This window comes from Moschus berezovskii, chromosome 15 (genome assembly GCF_049115385.1).
Source record: "Moschus berezovskii isolate FMDL1 chromosome 15, NW_MosBer_1.0, whole genome shotgun sequence".
Lineage (NCBI taxonomy): Eukaryota > Metazoa > Chordata > Mammalia > Artiodactyla > Moschidae > Moschus > Moschus berezovskii.
In genome coordinates, this window is record NC_142474.1 from 10,536,564 (window position 1) to 10,549,352 (window position 12,789).

Below are 12,789 nucleotides of genomic sequence, written 5' to 3' on the forward strand. Positions count from 1 at the left end.
CTCTGCTGCTTCATTCCCTGTTCTCAGCGGAGTCTCATGACTGCCCCTCCCCCCGCAGGGCTGGCTGGAGGACTGTGGACAGCCTTAGATTAGAGGAAGCTTTCTGGCCCTGGGGACAGTGTCAAGTCACAAAGCTCTCTCTGGTTTTTGTTTGTTTGCTAGTTTGTTTTAATTTTTATTTTGTATTGGAGTATAGTTGATTTACAATGTTGTGTTAGTTTCGGGTATATAGCTAAGCAATTCAGTTATTCATATGTCCATTCTTTTTCAGATTCTTTTCCCATATAGGTTATTACAAAATATTGAGTAGAGTTCCCTGTGCTCTGCAGTAGATTATGAGTGGTTATCTATTTTATATATAGTAATGCCTATGTGTCAGTCCCCAGCTCCTGATTTATCCCTCTCCCCACACGTTTCCTCTTTGGTAACTGGAAGTTTGTTTTCGAAATCTGTGCAGGGATCTCTTTGTGAACTGGTACCTAAGGAAATGCTTTGTCTCTGCAGCCTGAGTCCACCTCAAGCCCCCATCCCCACCCCAGTCCCCTGGGGTCCTTCCAAGCCTTCTGCTAATAGTTCTTTGCTGATGTCAACCAAGATGACCAACATGCTTGTTGGTAAAATAACTCTGGACCAAGCGTCCTGCCCTCCCATATGCCTTTTGATTTGAGGTGATGAAGGGCACACATCTGTGATGGGTGAACCTCACACCCACCGAGGTCAGAAGGCAGCTGCCTCTAGATTATGAGTTCCCCTCAGTGGGCCCGCCCTTTCTCACCTTGTGTCCCAGCACCCAGTATAGGACCTGGCCCAGGGTCACACCCAGTGAACGCTGACTGGGAATTAAATGAGATGCTGGGACACTGCTTGTCCCAAACTAATCACCCCTGGCTCACCACCATGGCCACTGGGAAACAAGGGGTAATGTATCTGTCGTGTGCCAGGCACCAAGCTCAGCTCTGCTGCCTCCTTCTCTTGTTTCCCAGATGCCCTGTAAGATAGGTGCTATTATCCCCATTTCACGGAGGTGGAGACTGAGGCTCAGCCAGGACAACCCACTTGCCCGAGCCCACCCTCATGCTGAATGGCAAAACTTGGAGGGGACAAGCTTTCCAATCAGGGCTCCTGGCACTATCTACTGCTCTCCCTATTAGTCCTTAACCCAGAATTCCCCTAGGAAGTCATTTTTTCCTATTAAGGGATGCTGGGCTGGCATTTTCTAAGCTCACCTGATCCTTGCTCTCCATCTGCCTGGTTTTTCTGGCTATTTGATTTTATAGCTTCTGCTCAAATTCCATCTCTCCCTCCAATATATGGGGATATTGAGGCATGGAGAGAACAAGGGACCAACTCCAGGTCACAGTGTGTGTGATGGGCAGAGCTGAAACTTGGACTGAATTCTCCTAACTCCTACTCCAGGGTTCTTCCTGCGGGGGTGGGAAGGATTCTTTCTTAGGAAGTGAGAAAAGAGGGATTATTCCAAGTCTTGGGTCCTTTTGGGGTGGAGGGGGAGTTAAGTGGCCGAGAGGGAAAGGGGGCACCCCAGATTGTGGAGAGGATGAAAACAGGAGGGAAAACCCTGGCTCCTCTGTGACTCCAGTTGGCATAAGGCTTAGAAGTGTTGGACAGGCGGACTGAGGAGCTGGGTCCACATGTGTGGTACAGAAGTTTGAGTCTAATTACCCTCTTCTGCCCCTCTTGGGAAAGGGCTCATGTCTTTGATTGCCTAAGCTCCACTGACAAGACGCAGGAACACAGGAATGAATTTTCCCTCCCAGACAAATCCCAAAAGAAATGAATTTACAAAATAAAGTCCCACATCGAGAAAGCTGTGCCAGGAATGTCTGAGCAAGCAGGCAGCAGGGGAGGGAGTTTTGTGAGGTGTGGACAGAGCTGTCCAGATGAGGCCTCTCTCAGTGGCCGTGCTGGGGTGGGGGCTTTGCCCCCTGCAACAGTCATTCTAATTCCCTAATACCTTGTTGTTGCTGTTTAGTCGCTAAGTTGTGTCTGGCCCTTTGTAACCCCATGGACTGTAGCCTGCCAGGCTCCTCTGTTCATGGGACTTCCCAGGAGAGAATACAGGAGTGGGTTGCCATTTTCTTCTCCAGGAGATCTTCCCGACCCAGGGACTGAACCCGTGTCTCCTGTATTAGCAGGTGGATTCTTTACCACCTGGGAAGCCCCCCTAATACCTTGAGCACCTGTCACACATGTGTTTTCTGGAGGCTCACCTGAGGAAACTTCCCGGTATCCTTTCCCACGCTTTCCCACAAGTGTGGCTGCATTCACCCTAGAGATGTTTGTGGACACCCAAGGGCTGTGGAGAAGCCGTAAATCCTTCTCTGGCTCCATGATCTCTCCTGCTCAGACCAGACTCCTGCCTGAAATCCATGGCAGCTTTGCCAGAAACAACATTTTCTCATGGCTTACCCACCCCCCTCCTGTAGAGAGCCAGCTGGTTCCCTGGGGAAGGCTCTTGGCGACTTGAATTTGCATGCACACCCCACCACCATATTGAAGGGCACAGAGAGAAACCACTAAGTTGAGGGCCTGGGTAGAGAGAGGAGAGAAGAGAGTCCGCTCTGCCTTTGAAGGTTGTTCAGAGCTGTTGGTGCGGAAAGGTTCTGCTCGAAAACTCCGTGAACCCAGAAGAGCCTTGAGCGTGAAAACTCTAAGTTGTCATCAAGAAGTAATTACATGGCCGTGACACCGGATGTTCATTAAACACTAATAACAAAAACCCTTCCAGAGGCCTACAATCCCCTACCCGCAGCCTGGGAGCCAAAAAAGTTGTGAGCAAAATAATTTAAGGTTAGCACCAAAACTCCTCTGGTGGTAAAAGCCCAACCTGAACAATTGTATGTATATTGATACATTACTCTGCAGAGATATTAATGTGTTTAATTATGGCATGCTCACCCAGGTCCCCACTAGTATCTTTTAAAAAATTGCTTTTATTTTGAGGTATAGTTAATTTACAGTGTTGCAGGTGTACAGCCAAGTGGTTCAATTATACGTATACATATAACTATTCTTTTTCAGATTCTTTCCCCATATATGTTATTACAAAATATTGAGTACAGTTCCCTGTGCAATACATGAGGTCCTTGTTGGTTATCTATTTTTTATATAGTAATATGTATATGTTGGGCTTCTCAGGTGGCTTGGTGGAAAAGAATCCACCTGCCAATGCAGGAGACTCAGGTTCAATCCTTGGGTGGGGAAGAGCCCTTGGAGAATAAAACAGCGACCCACTCCAGTATTCTTGCCTGGGAAATCCCATGGACAGAGAAGCCTGGTGGGCTACAGTCTGTGGGGTTGCAAAAGAATCAGACATGACTTAGTGACTAAAACAACAAGTGTATATGTTAATCCCAAACTCCTAATTTATCCCTCCCACTAGTATCTTAATATAACATACGACATATGCTTTCTAAAACTCCGAAACTCCCCAAATCCCAAAATGCACTAGGACCTGAGATATTGGTATTTTAGATAAGGGATTTTAGGCAAGGGATGTAGAAGACATTCGAAGTGCTTTACATGCATAATCCTTACAGTAACCCTGCGGGGTAGAATTTGTGCTTTGTCTCCCCATTTTACGGATGAGAAAGCCAAGGCAGAAAGAGGTGAAATGATTTGTTTGACAGCTGGTGTTGGCGCTTGGGTTTGGACCCAGGCATCCCAGTTCAAGAGCCCACTCTGAACCACTCCACCATCTGCCTTGCTGGGCAAAGTGGGGTGGGGTGGTGGGAAGCGGGAAATAATTACTTTAAGCTGCATGTGCAATGAGTACACACCCTGGGTGGCATATGAGGAGCAGACCCGCTGCTACTGGTGTTCTCGCAGGGTGACCAGTGTCCGGGTTGCCCTGGTACTGTCCTGCAGCCAACTCCTGCATCCCAGAACACTCCTCAGGCCCAACAGAAGGATGGATGCTCACTTAGTTCTTGAGGACCATGTGCCCCTTATTCTATGAGTATCATGAGCATCACGGCCCGCAGAGGGGACTCAGGGGTTTGGAGACATTCATACGACATGGCTTCTGAACCCAATCTGGGATCTCCTGTGGGCGCTTAACCAAGACACGGGGAGGAAACCCTGGAAGAGGTGCCGGCCAGGTCAACTGCACCCAGCAACAGTGTGTACTGTTAGTTCAGTTTAGTCGCTCAGTCATGTCCAACGCTTTGCGATCCCATGGACTGCAGCATGCCAGGCTTTCCTGCCCATCACCAACTCCCGGAGCCTACTCAAACTCATGTCCATAGAGTCAGTGATGCCATCCAACCATCTCATCCTCTGTCATCCCCTTCTCCTCCTGCCTTCAATCTTTCTCAGAATCAGGGTCTTTTCCAGTGAGTCAGTTCTTGGCATCAGATGGCCAAAGTATTGGAGTTTCATCTTCAGCATCAGTCCTTCCAATGAATATTCAGGACTGATTTCCTTTAGGATGGCACCTTCCTAAGGGGTTTACAAGGAGGGGCATTCTCTATCAGGTTTTTTACTTTAGATTCCATTGTAATCACAGTAAGGATATACCCTTAGGGAGAGATTTACTCTGCTGTTCCAATTTAGAAATGGCTAGCTTGCATCCCCAGCTTTGAATTTTAACTCTTGAAGGCCCTCACCTGACCTCTCAGGAATGAGCCACACCAGAGACTCAGAGTTACCTGCCATGGGCTTGCCCAGACCTATCTGAGGGCAAAGAAGAAACAGGCAAGACCTCTGACCTTGAGAAGCAGGTCTGGGGCTGTAGAAGCAGGACATAAGCACAACCAGGCTCAGTGGGAGAAAGAGAGCCCCGTGTGCTTCAGGTCCAACAGGCTTCTGGAGCTTGTGAGGAGGAAGAGGGGTGGGATGGGAATGCAGTGGAATCCTTCTGATTGCTGAGGGCTGCCCGAGTCAAGGATGCAGGCTGGAGGTTGCCAGTTAAACATGGCACACATATTTACCTTCACTGTTCTCTCGAGTTCCACTATAGTGACATAAAGGCATTAAAAATAAATGCACACTTATCCACTGGGACAAAGAGACCATGTGAGGCCATGACAGCAGATCTGGAGAGTCAACCACATTCTGGAAGTTGGAAAGGAGATGGTGAGTGGGGACCGATTTAAGAAACCCCAGAGGTTAAAACCTGACAATTTAGGGGGAGCCAGGTGGCTCAGACAGTAAAGAGTCTGCCTGCAATGTGGGAGACCTGGGTTTGATCCCTGGCTCAGGAAGATCCCCTGGAGAATGCAATGGCTACCCTCTCCAGCATTCTTGCCTGGAGAATTCCATGGACAGAGGAGCCTGGGTGGGCTACAGTCCAGGAGGGTCACAGAGAGTCAGACATGACTAAGTGACTAACACTTTCGCTTTCATCAGGACACAAGACAATTTAATTTCCTCAGGAAGGCTCAGGGGTTGGAGGAACCAGGAATCTCCAGAGCAGATAAAACCGGAAAGGCTGGTTAGTAACTGTCTGTGGGACGAAAGGATTTCTCCTACCACAGCTGGCACAGGCAGGACATGACCCCTCCCCTCTGGAGCAGAAGGCTGCCTCTCGGGAGAGAGAGAATGACCTGAGAGGATGTTCTTGCAAGGCTCAGCAAGGGCCGGGAATATAGTAGGTCCTGGTGAGCTGTTGCAGCCATTCTATTCAGTTGGCCTCTCTCTGTCTGGTTCTCTAATTTTCTTCTTGGAGTCAGAAAGAGGCTCAAAGACACGAGGCAGAAGAGGTCACGTGGGCGGCAGAGGCTGACTGCCTGGTAATATCCTCTCCAGCTAGTCACACGCCCTCCTCACACACTAGGTTATTTGCCTTCTAATATCTACTATCTTCTTCTTCTTCAGTAACAATCTCTTTTTTAGATAGCTATCTTGTTCCTAGCTCCAAGGTATTTTCCAGTGTCTTTTGCAATTAGATATGGCCATGTGACTATATAAATACTAGTGTTGTGAGCAAGTCAGGAACTGTCCTTATAAGAGAAATGGTCTTCCGCCACTCTGCTCTCTGGGCTGCAGATGTGATGGCCAGTGCTCCAGTGGCCGTACTGGGCAATGAGGAAAGAGGCCACTTGCTAGAGATGGAAGAAACCATCTTCATGGAGTTGCCATATCAGCCTGCATTGCCCACCTTTGGACTTCTTTCACATGACAAAGAAATAGACTTGTTATTTTGGCCACTATAATTTTAGGATTTTCTGTTGGGTGCCTCTGATCCTAATCCTGTAAACTTGAGTTGGGGGCAACCCCTCCTTCTTGTCCTCTTTCCTATTCAGAGGTCCTAGAAGATGAGAATCAGCAGAGAACTCAGCTGTTATGGAATCCACAAGGCCAGGGACAAAATCTGGCCTCCAAATGTTTTCTTTAGCTCATACAGAGTCTTTAAAATCAGGAGCTATTTGAGCACATTTTGAACATTAAAATTGCAGTTTTGGGCTTCCTTGGTGGCTCAGACAGTAAAGAATCTGCCTGCAATGTGGGAGACCTGAGTTCAATCCCTGGGTTGGGAAGATCCCCTGGAGAGGGGAATGGCTAACTCCAATATTCTTGTCTGGAGAATTCCATGAACAGAGGAGCCTGGCAGGCTACAGTTCATGGAGTTGCAAAGAATTGGATATGACTGAGCGACTAAGCACAGCACAGTCCTATATTATATATAAACCCTATGAGCTAGGTATATATTAATACATATATGTTGTTGCTGTTCAGTAGTTAAGTTGTGTCTGACTCTTTGCAACCCCATGGACTGTAGCATGTCAGACTCATCTGTTCTCCACTGTCTCCCAGAGTTTGCTTAAATTCATGTCCATTGAGTCAGTAATACTGTCTATCTCATCCTCTGCCATCCCCTTCTCCTTTTGCCTTCAATCTTTCCCAGCATCAGAGTCTTTTCCAATAAAAAGACTTTCCAGTGAAAAGTCTCTTCACATCAGGTGGCCTGAGTATTGGCCATACACACACACACACACAGATGGTTGGATGGCGTCACTGACTCAATGAACATGTGTTTGAGCAGGCTCTGGGAAATGGTGAAGGACAGGGAAGCCTGGTGTGCTGCAGTCCATGGGGTTGCAAAGAGTCGGACACGACTGAGCGACTCTCCAGTCAACAGGCGAGGAATCTGAGGCTCAGAGAGGACTTGCCCAAGTCATAGGTCACAAAGCTGGAAGCACCAGACCCGAAACTCCAGACTGCCTGCATTCCATGCTGGCTCTGTCAGCCTTTGAGTTTGCAGCCGTTGAGGCCTGGATCTCTTGCTCGAAGTTTCTCAGAGGAAGACAACAGAGCTGAAGAGGAAGAAATACTTAATGACCTTTATCATGTTGTGTCACACCGATAGCCCTGGTTCGCCTGCTACACTGTGAGCAAACCAACTCAAGAATGGTTTGTTTGTTTTCTCTCTACATCCTGTCTGGCACAGAGCCAGACAGGGAACTCTGTGCTGAACGAATGAGGTGACCCACTCGCAGTCACACAGACAGAGCCCGATGCAGGGCTGAGATGCCAACCCTGGGCTCCCACCTGCCCACCGAGAGCTCTTCCAGACCTGGTTGTCACCCAGCCTGCCCCGCTTTCTTCGGGATGCCAACAGAGGGCAAGAGCACAGGCTGAGGCCTAGCATGTTCACACTCAAACTCCAGCTGCATCTCTCACTGCTTTGAGCCTTGGTTTCTGCCCCAGAAAATGGAACTAATCACTTACCTCATCAGGCCGCTGGGAGGATTTGATGAGATCAAGCCACATGCCTTCCCGTGATGACCAGCACATAATAGGTACTCATTAAATGGGAGCTATTACTGTGACACGTATTTTTATGAGGGAGTGGGGTGGGGAGGGATTAATTTGCCTGTGGGTTGAAATCCTTTCCCTTGTGCTTTGACTTGCCCTCCCTTAACCCAAGGCAGCTTGAACCCTTCATAGGACTAGACACAAGGTCAAGCTCAGCAGAGGGCTTTGCATATTTCAGGAGCTTGTGAATAATGACCTGAAACTTCCCTTCCATCTTTGCACCAACCTATAACAAGTTCCTACTCTCCTGGAGAAGGAAACGGTAACCCACTCCAGTATTCTTGCCTGGAGAATCCCACGGACTGAGAAGCCTGGTAGGCTACAGTCCACGGGGTCGCAAAGAGTCGGACACGACTGAGCGATGGAGCGGAACTCTCCAGCAGGCCCTGCGTCAGGGCTGGAGACTTTGGAGTAACTGAAACTGTCCTGCCTTTGAAGACTGTCCAGCTGGCTGGTGAGGTTAGACAAGGTCACATGACTCTTCGATATGTGGAAGATGATGACAAGTCTTACGGGAAGGGGAGCAAAGGTGCTCCCTCCAGGAAGATGCATTCCCAACCCAGCAGAGACTGCTAGAGGCTCACCCACATCCTGGCTCTCCATTCCTTCCCAAACTGGACTACGTTTCCCAGTCTCCCCTGCAATTCAGTGTGACCACAGGACCCAGTTGTAGGGGTGGGGACTGAGTGTGGACTGAAGCATTGTGTGCCGCTTCGGAGCCTGGCCCCTCAAAATTCCCAATACTCCTTAATAAAGATGACCCCCAGGGTGACTTTGAGAGCCACATGTTGTAGATTCAGCCTGAGTTCCAGAAGGACTAAATGGAGAGTTTCCGCCCACCCAGAACTGTTACATGAAAAAGAACTCTTCTATTTACCAGGCATTTGTAACATACTATATGTTACAGTAGCTACCTTAACTCTAAGATGCTGGCCTTGAAAATCAGACTTTTTTTTCATTATGTTATTTTCCTCTTTACAACTTTGACAGTTACATTTAGTGCTGTAGTTCTAAGTTACCAATGTTCTTTGTCACAACTTAATTCTTTAACTGGAGATAATACCCCTGACCAGGATTGGTTCAGATTGGGATATTCTTATTCATTAATTCTGCATTTTTTTTTTTTTGGTGTTGTTGTTGGCTGGAATTAAATCTTGAACTAGATTTTTCAGGAAGGGTATGTGAGAGTTACAGTTCCTGCATGTTTGAGAATAGATCTTGCTTTTCTTCACACATGAATGATGAATGTTGTGGATAATGAATTTTGGGGAGAGTATCTCTCCATCCTTCCTCCAACTCTGTAGACGTTGGCCCACTGTGTACCAATGTGGATAGATTCATCACCAGCCTGTATCACCAAGGGTTCCGGTAGGAACCAGGTGATACACTCAAATTGAGTAATCGAGGAAAGTTTAATAGAGGAATTATTTCCATTCAGTTATAAGATGAATGAGGCTTCCCCGATGGCTCAGTGGAAGAGAATTCGCCTGACAATGCAGGAGGCATGTGTTTGATCCCTGGGTAGGGAAGATCCCTGGAGGAGGAAATGACATCCTGCTCCAGTATTCGTGCCTGGGAAATGCCATGGACAGAGGAGCCTGGCCGGCTACAGTCCATGAGGTCACAAAGAGTTGGACACGACTTAGTGACTATACAACAACGAGATGAATAAGGTCAGAGGATCTAAGGTATAATGTGGTGACTAGCTGATAATTCTATTGTACATTTGCTAAGAGCTTAAACGTTCTCACACACACAAAAAGAGGTAAATATGAGGTGATGGATGCATTATTAACTTAATGGGGAGAAATCCTTTCATGATGGATATGTATATCAAATCATCACATCATACACTTTAAATATCTTGCCAGTTTGTCAATTATACCTCAGTAAGGCTGAAAAAGTACAAAATTTGTAAAAAGGAATTATTTACGAAGAGGTAGGTAGGCACTGGAGAAGGCAATGGCAGCCCACTCCAGTCCTCTTGCCTGGAAAATCCCATGGAAGGAGGAGCCTGGTAGTCTGCAGTCCGTGGGGTCGCTAAGAGTCGGACCTGACTGAGCGACTTCACTTTCACTTTTCACTTTCATGCATTGGAGAAGGAAATGGCAGCCCACTCCGGTGTTCTTGCCTGGAGAATCCCAGGGACGGGGGAGCCTGGTGGGCTTCCGTCTATGGGGTCACACAGAGAGAGACACGACTGAAGCGACTTAGCAGCAGCAGCAGGTAGGCACAGCTGTCAGCACACTGCCCGTATGCCCTCGCCATCGCCTCCACGTGCCAGAAGCTGCTTGCTGCTAACACCTGAGTCAGCACCTCTCTCTCTCCCACCCTCCCCCCCCCCACCGCCAGTGTTTTCTAACTTTGGCGGTAAGCTTAGCCAGTGTCCTGAGCAAGCTAAAAGCACCAGGAACTTAACATCTTGGAGCAACCCTCCCAACAATGACAGCAGGCAGTGGGAGGATAAACCCAGCAGCTTCCTCGCTCCTCAGCTGAGTTACCTCTGGGACACATCTGTATAATCTCCGAGGTCCCCTGAGGGGCTGAGCTCCAGGTGTCCTGTCTGGTAAATTGCCCGGAAGTTTCGGCTTCTCTCACATCCTGTCTCACTTCTACCCCCACCCCTTCCTGTGTTTCCCGGGATGTCTTCCCAAACTACTTGTGTTTGACTCTTTTATCTCAAGCTCTGGGGCCTGGGCTGGGGTAGGAGAAGGCCAGGGGAAAGAGCAGGCGGGGGACCCTAACCCAGAAAGCAGAGTTTTGGGAAATCAATAAAGGCCAGTGCTGTAGCCCAAGGGGCAGGAGGGAACCTGGAGAGGGAATGGTGTGGAGAGGGCCACCTACTGGAGGCCTTGACCCTGGTAGAGAGACAAAGCTGATCCAGGGACTGTGCAAGGGGCAGAGAAGAGGGAATAAACACCCTGACTTCTCCCTCCTCCCACCTTCTGATTTCCTAGTGGTGCCCCCAATCGACCAAATCCAACCAGAAGTCAGAGGGCAAGAGAGCCTGCTGGTGGTCAGGCTGCCCAGCACAGAGCAGCAATGAGAAGGGCAGGAAATGCGTCTGGAAGGGCAAACAGGAGATATAAATGCAGCATATAGGCTGATAATTTTCCTTTGCATTTGACCTGAATGGAAAGCATAATCTTGATAATATCCAGGATCCAGGAAAAGGCTTTTCCAGATGTCAGGGTGGAGTAAACTAAGGGCAGAGACTCGGGGGGCTGGAGTGGGTCAGCATTTCTGTTATCTACGGCTGCCTAATAATCCACCCCAAGACTCAGAGGCTCCAAATAACAGCCAGTTATTATAAACCACAATTGTGTAGGGCAGGACCCCAGGCCCAGGGTCGGCTGGGTAATTCTTCTGTTCCACACAGCACGACTGTAATCACAGATTCAGCCGGCAGCTTTTCTGGTCTGGAGGGTGCAACATGGCTCCATCAGTGTATTTGGTTTCTTGGTGGAGACAATGAAAAGGCTGATGGACTGAAGTGATTATACAGGATTCTTTAGTGTGATGGTCTCAAGGCAGTTGGATTTCCTATGTAGCGACTCGGGGCTTCCAGAAAGAATGTTCACTAGGCCCCAGTGGAAGCTTCAAGTCTTCTTCTGATCTAGGCTCAAAGTCCAGGAATGTCACATCCATCACGTTCTATCAAACAAGTCACTCAGCCCAGTGCAGGAACAGAAAGAGGAAAATTAGATTCCATCGGACAGTGGGAGGAATAGCAAAGAATTGGGTCAATTCAGAATTTCTGGCCAGAAAGCCATCCAGATTGACTAGTGTTTGGGGAATGTGCTGGGAAGCAATAGACTGACATTGGAGAGGGACTAGATTGTCATAACAGGGGATAGGGAGGCAGTGTAAGGTACAGAGTGAAGGTTCTAGAATCAGATTCAAATTCGAATCCTAGCTCCCCCACATACGACACGTGTGCCAAGCAGGCTCTTCCTTTCTCTGAGCCTCAGTGTTCTCATTTGTAAAATGGGATCTGATCGTACTTCAGAGAATTGCCATGGACACTAAATGGGATGGTGCTTATGAAGTGCTTCCCAGAGCACCTGACTCCAAGTAGGTCTCAGTAAACAGGAGCCATTATTGTGTACTCTAAGTGACATGAGAAGCCAGGAAAGGGTCTACAGAAAACTCCTCTGGCTTCAACAATGCATCAGAAGGATCTTTTTTTTTTTTTAATTTCACTTTTATTTGAGACAGTTGTTTTACTCTTTCTTTCCACTAGTAAATGTATTTTATTTATTTAAAAACACCTTTTGACTGCACTGTGTGGCATGTGGGATCACAGTTCCCTGATCAGGTAAGATAACCTGTGCTCCAGGCTTTGGGAGTCCAGAGTCTTAACCACTAGACTGCCAGGGAGGTTCCAGGGCGATAGTGAGTCAAAAAGGGTCATTTTGCCTCACTCTTGCCCTCACTGTTACATACAAGTCAACCCAGGCCTCGCTGATTCTACCCCGTGAATGTGACTTGAATCTGATTCCCCAGTCACAGCCATCTCTGCTCAGATAACTGCAGCCACCTCCTTCCCCCTCTGGCCCTCTGCAGTGCCTTCCCCTCCAGCTGCGTAAGAACCACATGGGGGATGAAATTCAAGTACAAATTCCAGTTCCGGAGGGCTACAGTGGGGTCTGAGAGTGTGCGGCTCAGATCGACTCCTGGGTGATAACCGTGCTAACGATTTCAGGACCATACTTTGAACAGCGGCTGGAGAATGTTTCTTCCAGATAAAAGTTTCATCCTATCTTGCCTCCACTTAAAACCCTCCATTGATTTTCCAGTGCTCTTGGGGAGAAGACCAAACCCTCACCGAATCCAACAGGTCCCGTGTGATCTGGTCCTTGCCCCACTCTGGCCCCCTGTCCTCCACTCTCCCACCCCACTCTTTCTCCCTTATGTATTGTTACTGCATTTATTCTATAATGAAATGAAACAGAACCACCATCCCACCCAAGTACTGGACCATCACCAATAACCTGAAAGTACCTGTATGCT